Source organism: Protopterus annectens, chromosome 1.part2 (genome assembly GCF_019279795.1).
Source record: "Protopterus annectens isolate FY-2018-M chromosome 1.part2, PAN1.0, whole genome shotgun sequence".
In the NCBI taxonomy this organism is placed as follows: domain Eukaryota; kingdom Metazoa; phylum Chordata; order Ceratodontiformes; family Protopteridae; genus Protopterus; species Protopterus annectens.
Window position 1 is genome coordinate 393,429,128 of NC_056727.1, and position 16,941 is coordinate 393,446,068.

At 44.8% G+C, this 16,941-nt stretch overlaps 1 long non-coding RNA gene across 1 annotated transcript in view; it reads left to right on the forward strand.

Annotated features, from left to right (window-relative positions):
- The window catches only part of LOC122789277, a 1,405,129-nt gene that overhangs the window by 1,119,056 nt on the left and 269,132 nt on the right, over nt 1-16,941 (forward strand). The window contains exon 4 of the long non-coding RNA XR_006362798.1: nt 5,561-5,675. This is a non-coding gene — a long non-coding RNA (uncharacterized LOC122789277). The remainder of the gene's footprint in view (nt 1-5,560; nt 5,676-16,941) is intronic.

Consider the following 16,941-nt stretch of genomic DNA (forward strand, 5'->3'; position numbering starts at 1 on the left):
CCTACGTTTTTGCAGATCCTCAAAATAAAGGGAAAAGATTTTGCACACTTTAGATGTACACAGGCAATTGCGTTATTATTTGAGCAGGACTAAAGATTTTAGGCAGTCTCAGCAGTTACTTGTTTCTTTTGCTTTAAGTTCACAGGGCAAGCCTGTGTCAAAACAAACTATTTCTAGGTGGATTGGCTTTTGCATTGCATTTTGTTATTCCCATCATGGCAAAGAGGTTCCAGCTGGGATTAGGCCTCATTCCACTAGGGCTACTGCCACTTCAACAGCAATTCTAAGGGGTGGCAACTAAGGATATTCTGGAGGCAGCTACTTGGAGTTCAGTGCATACTTTCTCTAGGCATTATCACCTGCCTATATACTCTAAGACTAGAGCTGGTTTTGCCACAGCTGTTTTACAAGGCATGTTGTCAGCTCCTGCTACTTTATAATTTGCCAGCCTCCCTTACCTCTGCTTTGGGATTCTACCCAATTGTCAGGACTGCAGCAAGGACAGACGAAGAACATAGTACAGTTTTGTACCTACCATAAATGTAGATGTTCGAGGATTCCTTGGCTGCGGTCCAATTTACCTTCCCTCCTTCCCCTCTGTGTTTCAGGGTGGTTGTGTAGGTGAGTTTACATGCTTATATTTTTTGTATATATTACTGTATATATTGTACATGTTTTTTGGTGCAGGTTGTTTTGGGACTTGTCTTTTTGGGTCTTCTGACATCTGGGGCAAGAAAAGACTGAGGAAATGGCGTCGGTCATGCGCATTAGTACCCTGACGTACTGACGTCAGTCTAAGGCGCCATGACCGACGTCAGCCTTATACTCTGGTATTCGGGCCGACTGGGACGCGGACTATACCCAATTGTCAGGACTGCAGCAAGGGAATCCTCGAACATCTACATTTATGGTAGGTACAAAACTGTACTTTGCCTCCTTCCTCCATGTCACAGCATCACTAGTGATGTTGGATCACAAAGCTGTGTCATTTGAAGTAAAAATTAATCCAGAAAATCCACCTATTCAAAGGTGAACTATACCCAATTAAGTCCAAATTCAAGGTTCTCCTCAACCCAAGACCACAGCTACCTGTGCAGAATTATTCACAGAGTCCTTATATAAACAAGAATGGCTACACAGAGGCTGCCATACCTCCCAGAAATAAACCCAAAATAAACATGCATCCAGGAAGAAAAATGTCATCATATCTCTCTACTCTTCCCTCATTATGCCAATCATCGGGTATAATGCCCCATTTGGCATTTACCTCACTAGACACATGCAACAACTGGAAAGGCCACAAAAGTACCTCATGAAGAGGATCCTAGGCCTTAAACACATGTCCTACACAGACAGACTCAAAAAACTCCAACTATTCTCTGTCTCATATCGTCTACTAAGAGACAATCTCTGCTTGACTTACAAAGCCATGTCTGACCCAGCTCTGTTAGAAATGCTACATCTAAAGAAATCCCAATCCCTATACACCACATACTCTGGAGACCTCAACCTCATTACCACAATCAAAAGAACATACTGGAGGGACAGGTTCATAACCCAGAAACTGCCCGTGCTCTGGAATAGAATTTCCATACATGGCAAGCAGAGCATCTCACTGGCCCTTTTCAAGAGAAATCTTGATGAGTGGATGGGAAATAGAAGATTCACCCCAGGGATCACTCCAGTGGCTCTGCTTGATGCAGCCACTGGGAACTAATGTCAGGCAGCACAATGCCAGAGCACTTCTATGAGCTAGGCTTGTAAAGGCTCCAGGGCCATTAGCCTAGTACACCACTATGAACCTATGAACACTAAAAACAACTCTCCACTGGAAGAATCTTTACCTAAATAGGGTATGTAATAAAAGAAAAAAAAACTCATGGCAAAAATTGGGAAGAACAACTATCTTAAAGCAAGTGCTGTCTTATACAACTGAACAAGAAACTAAGAGGTCTAATTAAGTTCAAAAAGGCAAGCTGTGGAGTCAGGATATCCTCATATGCTAATGCAATCAGAAGGCCTTCAACTATGCCCAGAACTTTAGAGATAACACACAGTGGTGTGCTGAACTCATGGTGAATTGTACCACATTCACCCATCAGGGTGACGTAGCAAATCTTCTGGCTGAAAAATTTATCTTAGATTTCACCCCCTACTGCCTCCCCCCAGCTCCACCAGGTGTAATCCCCTCCAAAATATTTCCCCCAGCTATCTGCAGAGACTAGGTGCTGGCAGCAGTCACTAAAGCCAAAAACAACACCTCCATGTTTACAGACAACATCCCCGGTTGCCTCCTGAACAGTCTAAAACAGTGACCTATCAGGACCACTTGAGGCACTCTTCATCTACAGCCTTGAAACAGGTTACATTCCAAGTGAACAGAAGACCACAACAGCCATGCCCCTCCACAAGGTCAGCCCATCCACTGACCTAGTGAACTACATACCCACAAGTCTAACAAGCTTAATATGCAAAATCATAAAATGAATTATCATGGAAATGATAATTAAGGATAATGGCAAACTACAGACACTGAACCCATCCTGATTTGGCTTTGCAAAGGGAAGGTCATGGCTACTTAACCTGGTGGACTTCTATGACAGGGCCATCAAGACAATGGATGAGGGTAAAAGAGTGCATATCTTGACCTGGCTAATTTGTTCATTACAATACCCCACTCACACATTGTTGACAAGCTCTCTGAGCAAGTGTAAATCATTAATAACTTGCCAGACTGCTACCTGGCTCACAGACAGGACTCAAGAAGTCATGATCAGTGAGACCACCTCCACCAAGAGACCACTCACCAGCAGAGTACCCCAGGGCTCCATGCTGGGCCCATTCTTGTTTGGCATCTACTTCTCCAAAGTCAGGGCAAATATTCAAAGCTTCTAGCTCACCAAGTTTGCAGATGATTCTAAATTGGGAACTTTATAGACACCGCACAGACTCCAACATCTTGAAAATGGATTTCACAGATAAATGACTGGTGCCAAAGCAAAGGACTAGTTTTATAAAAAAAAGTCCAGTTGGTTTAACACAGACAAATGACTGGTGCCAAAGCCATGGCCTAAAACTCAGTGCCAAGAATGCATTATAATGCCCTTTGGGAAAATGTCAACCCAGTTTAATTACTCCAGTGATAAAATGCATCTATGTACTAAACAAATAGCAAGAGATCTGAACACATATGTGGGCAACAATTTGGACTTTGACCAACATGTATTAAGATAACAAGAAAATCAGTCTATACCACCTAAAGTATTGGTAAAAGCATGACAACCAGATCCAAGGATGTTATAGTGTCACTCTACTTGGCCCTCATCATGCCTGTCATTGAATACATCACCCCCTTTGGCATATATCTAACCAGACACCTGCAACAGTTGGAAAGCCCATGTAGGTTTCTCACCAAGAAAATTCAGTTACTGAATACCGTGACCTTCACTGATCACCTAAAAGCTCTGTCTCTGTATTCAGTCTCCTGCAGGCTGCTGAGAGGGCATCCTTGCCTGGCAGACAGAGCATCCTCAGAACCACCCATTATGAATATGTTGCATATGCACAAAAGAAACAGCACCAGAAACAATAGATCAAGAGAACTGAACTTCGTTGTGACATAAACAAAACATGCTGGAGAAATAGATGTGCATCCCAAAGGATCCCCTCACTATGCAACAGGCTCCCCGTCCATTTAAAGCAGAGTTTTCCCTGACCGTATTCAAATCAAACTTTGACAGTTGAATGGAAAATTGTAAATTTTCTCCTGCTCTGGCCCAATGTCCCTTATGCAAAGAGGGCGTCGATAAAAAAGTATTATCCTGACTGACACCTCCCCTACAAATCCTTATTTATTTCATTACTAACATGTCCCCTCATATAGGCATACATGATACTCTGGATCCAAATGGTTTTGGGTGCAAGGCAAGGCTTGTAAGGCCCTAGTGGCCATTAGTCTAGTTACAACTATGAGTTTATGAGCCATGTGCAAGTGCCTTCAGCTTAGAACTGATGAAATTCTATAGTGTATAACATCGCAACATGATATATGGTTTTCAGGACTTAGAATCTACCTGGTATAGGAAGTGGCATTAGTAAAGTAAAAACAGCATAACTGGTAAACTGAGAATATAACTGTGTTCGCAATTACATATACTGTGAATAACCAGTGCACCCATCAAAATACCATCATATTGCAAGAGAATGTCAGTATATGCATGTGATTCAAAATGATATTTCAGATTTTGAAAATATGATAAGTGTATGACATGACTGACTACTGGTCATCTCGTAAACTTATAACTCATTAAGAAAGCAGCTAGCTGAGCCCAACATGGTAAAGTTAAATTGTTGCTTTCCATAGGACATTATTGCCAGGAGAGTATGTGCCATCAGTGATTCCTTTCTTTTGAGAGATTTCTCACTTCTCATTATTTGTGCATCCATTGCATTGGTATATATAAGATGGGGGGTGGCTTGCTCCCAAAAATGGGGTTGCAGGGGCTTTCCCTCCCCGTGAAAACACTTGCATTTATTTTCTCATGGGGTTGAATTATCCAACATTTGTGCTCAGCAAGCTGGTTCCCCAAGGATTTGTAACTCAAGGATTCTTTTAGAAGTGCATAACATTCATGCTAATGGCAATAGTGGGAGCAAACTGTATGGGGGACCTCGGCCTAGGAATAGCAATTTATTTTCTAAACATGCAGTGTTTAAGCAGTATTACCCTTGGTTATTGTAGGTTCCTTTCATCAAAATACAATGGCAGCATCAAAGGACTTATAAAATATATTTCTGCCATCACCTACAAGCAACCTGGTTCCTCATTCAGTTGAGACATAAATGTACTTTTCTAAGAAGGCACTTTTTTTTATGGAATCACGCAATAGAACTACAGAAGGAGCTTGCTAATATGTACAATTTGATATTGTCAGTATGCCATTTCCTTTCAGAGTCAAGCAAGCCTCGCAGCTTAAATCTGTGGGGAAAAACAAACAAGCACGCTATAATTTGAAGCTTAGTGGAACCTTTTGCTGGAAAGGATTAATGCTCCAATATGCATTTAATCAAGTTGTGGTTATTAAAGCCAGTGGAGCAGATTACACAGGTGTAACTTAAGAAAAATAATAATGGCCTATGAATGTCTACTGGGAATGCATAGGCTTAATATTTATTCATTCCATGTTTATTATGGTGAAAGTATGAAGCCATTTTAGTGTTTATACTTTTATTATATTCACACATGCTTTTAAAGGTATGCAAACTCTTTCTAATAAAGTTCTGCAGTGCTGTAAAAGTACTTCACTTAATAACTATTTTATGGTAACAAAAAAGGTTTTAGCCGGCTGATCCCAGATGTTACCATCTGGCATTAATTATTTTTATAATTACTGAGATTTTTTGTGACTGAGTCTTTAAAGCGAAAAAAAAAATGTTATTATAGCCACTATATGAATTTATTTAATTTATAAGACCAGTTCATTAGTGTAACAAGTATCAATGCCAAAGTAATACTGCAGCAAAATATACTAATTTCTGGTTATTTTATTTCCAATTGCAGAACTTGCAATACAGAAGAAGGGGACCGTGTGCATTAAGCATTTGATCATGTAATCATTGGAGTCCAGCCGTTAAAGAACCATGAAGATATTGACGAGCTCTGAATATATTCTCCAGTAGGTTACTTTAATGATTCCACTTTGGCTGTTAATTAGGAATATAGTATTGGCTAAAACCTTTTAAACTGGCAAGTCAAAGAAGAGTCTCATCATGTGGAAATGTATTCTACAGTTTGCAAAGGACAAAATGCTTTCCTGTACAAAGATATGAAACTTGCCAAACAAGGGAGAGAACCTGTGAAATGGAGTTTCATGATGCTGTGAACACTGAGTAATTGCTTATTCCTAGTTTCACAAGATCTATATAGAAACATGTAAATATATAGCTAAGTAAATAAACCGAATCCCCAAAATGCATCACATGCCAGGAAGTAGTTCTGCTTATTTATCACAGTACTGGTTGATGTTTTAATACCCAACCTTAAAAAGCAGATCTGATGTTGTAAATCTTTGTTATTTATTACAATTAGGACCTCGGTTCCATCCTCGGAACCGATACGGCCATTTCCAAGCTCGCGCCAGCCAAAAACTCTCAGCTAAGACCTACCCATAATGCCCCTCTCCTAGTTACTCCAGATCTCGTTTGCCGTGTTCCTAGTCAGATGTGCTTGCCATCTCTCTCAAAGCTAAGAAGAAATTTGTTAATTTTAAGACAGTTTCTCTTCAAAATTATTTAATTGTTTTAGTCAAGTTAGCCCTTTCTCACTGTCACCTATAACCTAGGACTATTTCCTACCCTTTCCCTTGGTAATTTCATTTTTTTACCTTTATTGGTACCCCCTCTCTCCTGTCTTTGACAGGCTTTACGTTTTACTAGTGGTATTTTTTAAAATTACATCACTGGTATGTTCTCCCTTATTTTTTGTATAGGATAGCCTTGTTGCCTTACTATGTCACACAAAGCTAAGTTGGGATTTAAACAGTGTGACAAGTGTGGACATAAAATGCCTAACTCAGATACACATGTTCATTGTGTCTACTGTTTGGGCTTGGATCATATTAAAGCTGACTTTGGCATTTGTGCTGCATTTAGTAATTGTACACTAGCAGAACATAAAAATAAACTTATCTTAAAAGGATTACTCAAGAAACATTTTCAGAAGCTCTATTTAGGTCGAAGGTCTCACCCCCTCCAAAGACCAAAAACATAAGAAAAAAGGGATTACTCAAGACACCTTTTTCAGAGGTTCTATCTGGGTCAGAGGTCTCACCCCCTCCAAAGACCAAAAAACATAAGGAAAAATGGATTACTCAAGACACCTTTTTCGGAGGCTCTATCTGGGTCGGAGGTCTCACCCCCTCCAAAGACCAAAAAACATAAGGAAAAAAGGATTACTCAAGACACCTTTTTCAGAGGCTCTAGCTGGGTTGGAGGTCTCACCTCATCCTAAAACCAAAAAAACATAAGGACAAATGGAGTCACTTGGTTCGTGCATCTCCATCATTTATGGAACTGAGTCAGCTCCGTGCTTTGCCAGGGCCCATGGCGCAGAACTCTTTGGCACTAGGATATGTGTCTTCTCCCTCTGTGCCATCCATGATATTCACCCCTATTTCAGTTCCAACCTCGACACCACTGACTTCGGTGCAGTCCTTGGATCTGATATTCGCTCCGATGATTGTACCTGCTTCGGCACCATCCCCAGCTATGGTGCCAACAGTTTCTTTGGCTCCATCGGCTCCAAAACTCGAATATCTGCCAAGGACAAGATACTTCCACTCCGGTGCATACTGTCTCAGTTCCGACAGCAGTGTTTTCCCTGTCGGCACCATCCACCCTTGCTGCATCAGCTCCAGTGGAACTGATGCTCTCCTGAAGCAGTGCTTGGACCATCCGTACCTTGGTACCTAGCCCTGCACCTATTTTCTCACTGGTGCCATCTATGTCCATGGCTCTGATGGCTTCCAGTTCTCTCAGAGCTCCTCACCTGGAGGTGGGATCCTCAGGGCAAAGTGTGACCCTGATTCCGAGGTTGTCCCTCCTGGTTCTGGACTCCCATCCCTCCTCAGGTGGGCCTGCTGTACAGGTAGTGGACTCGCAGTCAGCAGCAATAACATCAGTATCAGAACCCTCCCCTAGCATGCACCTCTCCCTCTCCCAACCCTCTATTTTGGGACCTCGGGCACAGGAGTCACAAGAACCCTCTTTGAAGGGGGAACCTCTTCTCTGGAGTCCTCTTCAGAAGATCCCACTGGGGAGCCACCCTGAAAGAAATGGTGCAAGAGAAAGCACCTTGATTCACTGGAGGAATCTATCACAGAAGGCACTGATTGTGATGAGGGGGAAGGGTCCCCATGGTCTTCCCCAGACGACATCTCATTCGGAGACATTCTTGAAATCCTCAAGTAGCAGGGAGACTGGAAGTCCTATAACCCTACTTCTGAGAAATCAGTGTTCCTGCAGGACTTCCATGCTCTGCAGTCTACTTCCTGGGTGACTCCACCGGCAGATGACCTTGTTAAAATCATTGTGCAGCATGCCTGGAAGGCCCCGGACAATGTAGAACCTGTCCCTTAGAGGCCAGACAAAAAATGTTATCTACACCTGAAGACCAGCCCCACTGGTCCTAGCAGTTGACAGTTGATTCTATGGTCGTGGTGGTGGCCACCAAGAGGGAACTGACAGAAGATAGGTCCACTGTCCATCCTCCAAACAGAGAGTCCCAGACCATGGACAGACTAGGGAAATGGACCTATGCTTCAGCGACATATGCCATTCGGTCACTGTACTATCTGGCACACTTTACTCACCTCCAAATTCCGAAATTCTAAATTCTGAAATGTCTCCCTCTTTGGTGGAGTACTGCCTGATGAGGTGAGTGATACTGTCACCTCACAGCTAGCTACCCTTGAATCCATCTAGAACTCCTCAATGCTTTTGATATCTCACTCCACCGAGTGGGCAACTCGAGCTGCCACATCAGGCATTGTCATGAGATGTAATGCTTGGATGCGGTTGTGTGACTTCGCAGACCCCTTTAAAAAAGAAGTTATGTACTCACCATAACATTCCATCTGAGTAGTTATACTTCTTTTTCTGAAACCTGTGGGTATTCGGATCCATATCGGATCCGTGCCTGCAACATTTTATCAAGCATCTGCTCCAAGCTCCAAGCTCCTCTCCTTACCCATAATCCCTCACCTCTCCTACTTTCCCTCAGATTGAGTTTGCCACTAACCAAACTATTAGCAACTCAATAACGTTAACCTAGAACAGGTTCAGGGGATGGAGTGAGGACGGTTGCAGAAAATGAAGTTTATCTACTCAGATGGAACGTTATGGTGAGTACATAACTTCTTTATCTGAAGTAGTTAACTTCATTTATCTGCAACCTGTGGGACAGAGTCCCCAGCTACCAAAACTTCTGGGAGGCCCACATGGAAGGATATTCCTGAGCACCGCAGAGCCAAAGGATCCTCTCCCTCTAGAGATCAAATCCAACTTACAATGAGAAATAAATGTATGTGACCTTGCCCAGGTCGCTGCTACACAGATATCATCCAGAGAAACCCTACACCAAAAAGCATCAGAAGTTGCCATAGATCTGGTAGAATGAGCTTTAATAGGACCAGGTGGGGATAGGCTTTTATCCCTATAGACTTGTGGTATACATTGTGTAATCCATCTGGCTAAGTAGACCTTGGAGATGGCTTTGCCCAAAAAGGATCTAGAAAAGGACACGAATATTTGGTCAGACTTACGAAATTGTTTAGTCCTGTGTAAATAGAAATGAAGCTGTCTATGAACATCTAGCAAGTGCAGCTTATATTCACCCTTGTTCTGGAAATTTGGAAAGAACACAGGCAGATTAATCATCTGGTTAATATTAGATTCAGAAACCACTTTCAGTAAGAAAGAAGGATTTCTGCGAAGCGAAACCCTGTCTTTATGAATGATCAAGTAGGGGGGCACGGCAGACAAAGCTTGGATCTCAGAAACCCTTCTAGCTGAGGTAATGGCCACTACAAAAGCTGCCTTCTAGGACAGGAATTTTAAGTCTACTGACACTTCTGGTTCAAATGGGGTTGCCACCAATGCCTGCAGAACTAGAGTAAGCTCCCAAGGAGGGAAGGAATTCTTAACAGAGGGACGCAAGAGTAATGTACCTTTTAGAAATGCCTTGCACAATCTCAAAAAGGCCAGAGCATTCAGATTTTTGCCGACATGAAAATTAGATATGGCTGCCGGTTGTACTTTCACAGTGGAGGAACTAGCCCCTTGTTGGAAAATATAGGACAAAAACTCCAACACTGCAGGAACCAGGGCTGTAAATGGATCTATGTTTCCCTGAGAAGCCCAAATAGAGAAGTGTTTCCATTTGCTGCGACAAACATTCCTAGTGGAAGCTTTGAGGGAAGCCACCAGAATACTCTTTACCGAAGATGATAGACTGGGAGTCCTAGTGATCAAGGGAACTGGAGCAACCAAGCCATCAGCTTGAGGCTGTCCAGATCGGGTGGATTGATGCCCGAGGGATGGGAGATGAGATCTGGGCAGGGATCCAGAATCCATGGAGGAGTTAGAGCATGAGACCAGAGGAAGGGAAACCACACTTGATGAGGCCAGAATGGGGCAATGAGGATCACTTTGCACCCCAGTCGGTAAGCTTTCTGAAGAAACTTTGGAATGAGAGGTAGTGGGGGATAGGCATACAGTAACCTGGGTGGCCAAACATGGACGAGAGCATCTCTGGGGGAGTCCTCAGTGGAGGGGATCAGAGTGATGAACTAGCTGCACTTCACGTTGGAAGGAGATGCGAAGAGATTGCAGCAAGGGTGACCCACACTAGGAAGATCTCCTCCGCTACTGACTGTTTCATAGACCACTCATATGACATTAGAATAGCCCGACTCAGTCTGTCCGCTAAAATGTTTGAGCATCCCGGGATGTGCATTGCAATCAAAAACCAACTGGTGGAAATCGCCCACTCCCACACACTCATGGCCTCATGGCAGAGACGGTAAGCTCTGGTCCCTCCTTGTTTGTTGATGTACCAGACAACAGACATGTTGTCTGACTGAACTGCAATAGTCCCCGGGGGAGAACAGCATGAAAGGCTTGCAATGCTAAAGCACTGCCCTCATCTCCAGAACATTGATATGCAATCTGGTCTCAGTCTGGGACCACATGCCTGGGACCACCCTTCCCAAAAAGTGCCCCCCCACCCAAGCTGGGAGGTATCCGTGGTCACTCTGGCTTGGGCTGGGGATGTTAAAAATGGATGACCTGCCAAGATTTCCGGCAATTGGGGCCTCCAAAGAAGAGAAATCTTTCAGGCTCTGCTGATCCGTATAGGGTAGTCCATGGGGAGATCTAAGCAAGACCACTGAACTGCCAAGGTCCAGTGAAGCAGCCTCATTTGAAGGCGCGCACATGGAAGAATTTAAATTGCTGCGGCCATCTAGCCTAGAGCTCAGGGAATGTTGCTCGCCTGGGCCAAGGATCACTGACACAATGGCCCATAAGTTCTGGACCCTGTTCTGAATGAGAAAAACTTGTACTAGTAGAGTGTCCAACTGTGCCCCTATGAATTCCAAGGTCTGTGTCGGGTTTAAGTGGGACTTGGAGATATTGATGGTATTCCCTAGATTGACTGCAAGATGCAGGAAGGAGTCTCTGGCCATGCAAAGTAGATGCTTGGTGGCAGCAGCGAGGAGCCAATCATCTAGGTAAGGAAACACCTGAATTCCCTGAAGCCTCAGGTGAGCCGATACTAATGCCATAACCTTGGTAAACACCCTGGGGGATGTGGTGAGACCAAAGGGTAGGGATCTGAACTGGAAATGATTGGCTCCCAGCCAGAAGCGAAGGAATCTCCAGGAGCTCCTGCAAATCTTGAAGTGGTAATAAGCATCCTGGAGGTCTATCGAGCACATCCAGTCGCATTCTCGTAGATAAGGTAGAATGGACTGCAAGATGACCATCTGGAATTTCTGCTTGGCTACAGACTTCAGACAGGTTCAGGGTTGACAGGTCCAATATGGATCTGAGGTCCCCCGTCTTTTTTGGCACTAAAAAGAACCTGGATTAAATGCCTAATCTGGACTGATCTGGGGGGACCGGTTCAATGGCCTGATTGTAAAACAGCTTTGAAATTTTGTGTGCTATGGCCTCCCTTTGAGTGGGTGGAACATCAGTGAGGTGCTTTGATTGGATGGGTGGGGCAAGCAATGGGATAGAGTATCCTCTGGATATTATTTGGAGCACTCCCAGAGTAGGACAGTCAGGCAACCCCTCAGGGTTGCTGAGTGGGTCTGTCCAAGAAGGTCTTCCTAGACCCAAAGTTCCTCAGACCCCCTCTACCTCTGGGGTGGCATCTGTCTTGTCCCCCTCTGCCTCTAGGGGACAAGTTGTCCTGAGTGTCTTGGGAAAACTGTGATTTTCACAACCACATCTTCTTCTGCCCTCTCTGATTCCTAGAAAAGGATCTTTGAGGGCTAGTGACGTAGACTCCAATGGCAGACAGAGTCTTCCCGTCCTTCTTGCTTTGGATTAAGGTGTCACGAACTGTCTTCCCATAAAGGGAAGAACCATCAAAGGGAGCATTTGTGAATGATGCCTTGAAGGGGTCCACAAATTGACAGAGTCTGAGCCAGGCATGCCGCCTCATAGCAATGCCAGTCCCAGCCACCCTAGCCACTCTTTCCATGGCATGGGAAAGAAGACACATGGACATGTTTGAAACAGATTTCAGAGTCGACATTTTCACTGAGAACAGCCACTTGTCCTCTTGTGACAAGGACTCTGGGGGCGACACAGCGAATTCCGTGACCAGGTCTCACTGGAGTCAAATGAGGTGTGCCAAATAATTCAGCACTCATATGGAAAACATCACTGAAGAAAAGACTCACTTCCCAAAGCGCTCCACCGCCCTAGACTCTTTGTCCAGAGGGTGCACCGAAGAACTTTCGTGAGTCAGTTCTCTCTTGGTGGCAGCTGCCACCCTCATAGCATCCACAGGGGATCCCTTGTATCAGGCCTGTCTGTCTGTGGGAGGAGAAAGGATCCTGTCTGGGCATTTGGGTATTGGCTCTGTGGTATCAGGCTCCTTCCATACCCACATGGTAATAAGATCCACTAATGGATCTGCATGAGGGGACACCCAGGATGTAGATGGGCCAGTGGCAAAGGCCTCCAGGAATACTGACTCATCTCTTGAGGGTTTTGTGGCTGACCAACCTCCCCTCTGGTGGAGGATTTCCATGATGTCTCCAAAGGAGACATCCTCGGAGGTGACCTGGGGGAACCCTCACCTTCGTCCAAGTCAGTATCTTCTGTGAGGGACTCGGAGGAGTCCATGTGCCTACTCGTACATGAATGCTTATGGGGGGCCTCCTCAGTTAGACTCTCTGAAGAGGGCTTGTAAGTCATGAGGGGTTCCACGATGGGATCCACCTGGGTCCGAATTAATCTCTGCATCATCCTGTCCACATCAACCTCTGACAGACTCCGAGTCGACCACGAGGAGGCAACCGACTCAGATCTGACCCTGTGAGATGACCTCAAAAAAGGCCTCTGGTCCAAAGGCTCCATTGGCTCCGGGGAGAACCTCGGGGACTGGAGCCGAGGAGAAGTGGTCCTAACAAATTTCACAGGTGGATTGGGAAATGGCTCCCACTCAGGAGATCACTTGCGGTGCCTTTCTACCCTTTTCTCTCTCTCTCTCTTGTCCGTGTCCTTAAATTTTGTCCCCACCTCAGCTGGCTTTGAGGGAGGTTGAGTCCCAACCTGAGTGGGGGTTGGTCAGCTACTAGAGCCAATGTCAAGGCCGTGGTCTCTAAAGCAGAACTACCAGTTTTGCCTTCCTCTCTTTTAGGGCTCTGGGGTTGAACCCTGAACACACAGCACATGGCAGACTAAGATGGGGAACGCCCAGGCAAATAACACACAGAGTGTGGCCATCAGCCGGTGAAAGCTTGTGGACACACTCTGTGCATTTTTTAAATGGTTTAGGCTGGTCAGCCATAACACACTCCACACAACCAAATGCTAAACTAGACATGCACACACACAGGTGTTGGCTAGACCTATTTTACCTCAAAAACACAAATTTTCTAAACTACTTTTTTTTTTTTTTTACAACAAACTGATGACAAGACAAAGGGGAGGAAGGGTTGCTCACAAACAACTACTCTCACACACTAATTTAAGTACCAAAAGTTCCACTTACTACAACCAACTTGGTGCTATAGATACCACGATGCATATGCATGAAGCGGCAAATGAGATCTGAGGGAAAGTAGAAGAGGTGAGGGATTATGGGTAAGGGGAGGAGCTTGGAGCTTGGAGCAGATGCTTGATAAAATGTTGCCGGCTCGGATCCAATATGGATTCGAATACCCACAGGTTGCAGATAAATGAAGTTAACTACTTCAGATTCTTCCTTCATCAATGCACCTGTCGACGAATCTGCACTTTTTTGGACCCAAAGTACGAGACACATTTACACGTAGTGAGAAAGATGGAAATACCTTGTCTGCTGTGGGCATACACCTTTCCAACCCCCAGAGGTCCTACTCCAGGAACCAAAAGTGAGGAAATATGTGGTTTAAGAAATCCCAAGGAGCTTTTCATGAAACTCATGGTGAACAATCCCCCCGGGGCAGAGGGGGCAACTTATATGAAAGACATCCTTTTCAGGGTATATGGGGTCCGCATAACCAGGGTGCTAGAGATTCTTTCTCCGGCAGACCCTACTAGCGCTCCTGAGCAGCAGCCTGATTGCTTTCTTCTGGAAGTAGTCGGCAGTCATTTTTCTCTGCATCTACCAGCCTGGCATCTTTTTACTACCGATGTTTGGATGCAGAGAATAATATCTAGAGGCTACTAAATACCATTAGATTTATCTCCCATCCCCGATGTATCACCCAATCAGAGGGAATTAGCAGCCTTAAAAATAGAAAAGCTGCTAAGGGAAAGAGTCATCCAACCAGTACTACCAGACCAGACAGGATTCAGGTTTTACTCAAGGTTCCTTTTAATTCCAAAAAAGACAGGGGACTGGAGACCAATCCTGGATCTCAGCCTGTTGACCAAATTTATCAAACTTCAAAATTTCCGGATGGTCATGATACAGTCCATTCTTCCCTTCCTAGGGAAGGATAACTGGATGTGCTCTATAGACCTCCAAGATGTGTACTATCACATAAAGATGGATCACAACTCCCGGAGGTTTCTCCGCTCCCGGTTGGGAGTCAATCACTACTAGTTCAGGGCACTGCCATTCAGTCTCTTGAAAGCCCCTCGAGTGTTTACCAAATGTATGGCAGTTGTGGTAGCTCATCTTCAACTACAAGGATTTCAGGTGTTTCCCTTTCTAGATGATTGGCTCCTTACCACTCTGACTAGGAATCTTCTTACACTCAAGGCCTAGCTCTCCGCTTGGGGATTACAATCAACAAGGACAAATCTCAATGTCTCCAATGAAGACACTAGAATTCATTGGAGCGGTCTTTGACACTACATCCTGTCAAGCTTCTCTCCCCCCTCGCAGGTTTTCGAACATAACACACCAAATCCAAGACCTTCTCCCTATGTACCAGTACATCTTGTACAGCAGCTCTTAGGCTCCATGGCGGCTGCCATTACGTTGGTACCACTGGCGAGACTACACATGAGAATCCTACAGTGGCTCCTTTCTGCACAATGGTCATTGCTATTTTACCCACTGGACCACATGATACATCATTCAAACTGTTGCAAGGATGAAATGTTATGGTGGATGAACCCACAAACTAATCTTTGGTGTTGACCGTCCTGTCTTCCCCAGCCCATGGTCACGGTGACCACAGACGCTTTTCTGTTTATTTATTTTATTTTATTTTATTTAACATTTGTTGACCGGGAATGTCCGACTAGGTTCCACAGAGCCTATTTTCAGCGGAGGCCGAGAGAAATGCAGATGCATGTCTGTCTTTGGAGGGAGAAACCGGAGAGAGCCAGAGGAAACCCACGAACACAGGGAGAACATGCAACTCCACACAGAAGGCACCCCCAGCCGAATCGAACGAAAACCTTGCTGCTGTGAGGCTGACAGCGTTAACGGCTGCCACTGTCTGTTAGGGTGGGGGTGGGTATTTCCAGGGAAGGACTGTCCAAGGCACCTGGTCCCCCATGGATACCAATTTGCACATAAATGTCCTGGAACTGAGGGCAGTTCTCCTAGCATTACAAGCGTTCCATGCCTCCCTACCCTCTGGGACCATTGCAATTCATTCAGACAATATGCCAGTCATCTGGTATATCAACAAGCAAGGCAGAACTAGGTCTTACCCCCTGTGTCGGGAAGTCATGAGGATTTGGCACTGGACGATAGCTTCCAAATGCTTCCTTATAGCAACACACATTCACGGGAGTTCCAACCTTATTGCGGACAATCTGAGCAGGAGCATTCTGATGCCTCACGAGTGGTCCCTAAACCCTGTAACAGCAGATCAGATCTTCCAACACTGGGGCAAGCCTTGCTGCGACCTGTTTGCTTCCCCCCCTAAACTACAAATGCAGAAGCTACTTTGCCGTGATCCCCCCTCAAGGGGAACCACCGAGGGATGCTCTAATGCACAATTGGCCACAGGGTCTTCCCCATGGCCTCATCTGATTCACAGTCCATGGATCTTGGTTTAATCTCAAGACCTGTTATCTCATCCTCAGGGACTGATTCATCCAAACCTGCACAGTCCCAAGTTCACAGTTTGGTTCCTTCACTTCCAATGATTGCCAGGCTGCCTGACTTCCCATCTCCTGTTCATGAAATTCTTCTGGCTTCACACAAACCTTCCACTAGGAACGTTTATTCTAGTAAATGGACTAGGTTCACTATTTGGGCCAAAGATCAGAACATAGACCTTTTCTCTATGCCTGTTCAAAAGATCCTACAATACCTGACTACTGTTTTTGCATGCAGGAGCCTCAGCTTCAATGATCACTGTACATTTAGCAGCTATCGACAATTTTCATAATGATCTTGATAATTCTTCAGGTATGTCACACCACCTATGCCAGAACTTTTTGAAAGGAGTATTACATGTTAAACCTCTGGTCAAGCCTCCCTTAGAACCCTGGGACTTGATTTTGGTACTTCAGTCTCTCGCTGGTTCTCCTTTCGAGCCTTTTGATTCATGTGATTTGCAATTTTTGTCATGGAAAACCTTACTTCTAGTAGCACTTACCTCAGTGGGAAGAGTATCTGAGCTGCAGGCATTGAGTGTCAAGAGTCCTTATTTGATCATCCACATGGATAGGGTGTCCCTTCGTACTGATCCTTCTTTCTTGCCCAAGGTCGTTTCTGGCTTTTCCATTAAAAAATCTGTTGACCTGCCGGTT